The 1,547-nt window shown below is 64.3% G+C and overlaps 1 protein-coding gene across 5 annotated transcripts in view; it reads right to left on the bottom strand.

The window, feature by feature from the left end:
• The window catches only part of LOC102247083 (transient receptor potential cation channel subfamily M member 1), a 19,122-nt gene that overhangs the window by 17,013 nt on the left and 562 nt on the right, over positions 1-1,547 (bottom strand). The gene's annotated exons all lie outside the window — the stretch shown is intronic.

The following is a 1,547-nucleotide window of genomic DNA, read 5'->3' as shown; positions in this document are numbered from 1 at the left end:
GCCCCGGCCGCGTGATCCCGGCTGCTGGGCCCCAGGCCGCCCGGCCGCCCCATGTGGCATCCCAGGAACACTGCCTTGGGACCCCGGAGAGGAGGGGGGGCGGGGACTTCCCCTTTGAAGTGACCCCCCTCCTCCTCCCCCGTCCAGGCCTTCCCTGGCTGGAAACGTCCGTGCGGTTGGCATAATCGAGACGATCGGAATCACCGGTCCCTCAGATGCCCCTCATGACGGGGGCAGTGCCCGGGCCCCGAGGAGCCGGGAGGAGACCTCCTTGGACATTCCCCTCCCCAAACCCTTCTCCCAGTCACCCGAGGCTGGGTCAGAGGTCAGGGTGACCACCACCCCGAACGCCCCGTGAGTCCCGCCTGACTCTCGTCCTTGCCCGGGTGCAGAGCATCCCGACCAACCCCTCCACTGGCAGCAGCCGGCGGGGCCCCCACCCTCGGTCACCCCACACTGCCAGGCTGGGAGCTGCGTGCGACCCTGTGCACGGTCATTCCGGCTGCAAAACGGCCACCTCCTGCTTCCATCCCTCCTTCCTCCTTTACCACGGCCGCGTCCCGGCCCGGCTGGCGTGGCTCGTTGGATGAGCTTCGACCTAGGAACCAGGCCTGTGCCCTGACCGGGAATCGAACCGTGACCTCCTGGCTCCTAGGTCGATGCTCAACCCCTGAGCCAGGTGGGCCGGGCTGGTTCTCCATCTGTTCATTATTCTCCCCAGATTCTAAAAGGACGGCTTATCCCCAAACAGTCGCGTTTAAAATGTAAGTCGCTTAAGAGGCTCCCGGGCCCCCAGCGCTGCTCTCCGTGGGCTTAGCGGCCGGGCCTGCTTCCCCGGTTCAAGGTCTTATCCGGGGCCGTTAATCACAGGACAGCGGACATTCGGAGCATTAGCCCGCCAGCTGCTGCGCCTCCCCCTCTGTGAGGCACCTCTTTTTATTTCTAAAAGACATTTTTATTGATTTGAGAGAGGAAGGGAGAGGGAGATAGAAACATCCATGATGAGAGAGAATCACTGATCGGCTGCCTCCTGCACGCCCCCCACTGGGGATGGAGCCCACAACCCGGGCATGTGCCCTGACCGGGAATCGAACCCTGACCTCCTGGTTCCTAAATCGACGCTCAGCCACTGAGCCTCGCCTGCCGGGCTGGTTTGCAATCATGACCAACGTTGAAGTCTCCTGCCCTCCTCCCCTCTTGTTGAATTCTTTGCCCCCAGACCCCACCGACTGCACAAGCTGGGGTACCAGGCACCCGTTTCGATTTGCTCCGAGTCCCGGGAGCTGCCTGACCCTCTGCAGGGGCTCAGCGTGATCCTGACCCTCACGGAGGGTCTCCCAGACCCCACACGGCGCTCCCCCCAACATGTGATGGAGACCAAAGAGGGGGCGACGGTCCGGCGCAGAGAGCGCGGGGGGCGGGGAGAGTCATCCCAGGAGAAGCGATGGGGAGAGCCCAGAACTTCGGGGGGTGGGGGGCCGGGTGCCGTGTGGCCCGGGGATCTGAACAGCTCACACCCCAAACGCATGCGGCGAGGGCCATGAGCT

This window comes from Myotis brandtii, unplaced genomic scaffold (assembly GCF_000412655.1).
Source record: "Myotis brandtii unplaced genomic scaffold, ASM41265v1 scaffold329, whole genome shotgun sequence".
In the NCBI taxonomy this organism is placed as follows: domain Eukaryota; kingdom Metazoa; phylum Chordata; class Mammalia; order Chiroptera; family Vespertilionidae; genus Myotis; species Myotis brandtii.
This window is presented reverse-complemented; position numbering and strand designations above follow the sequence as displayed.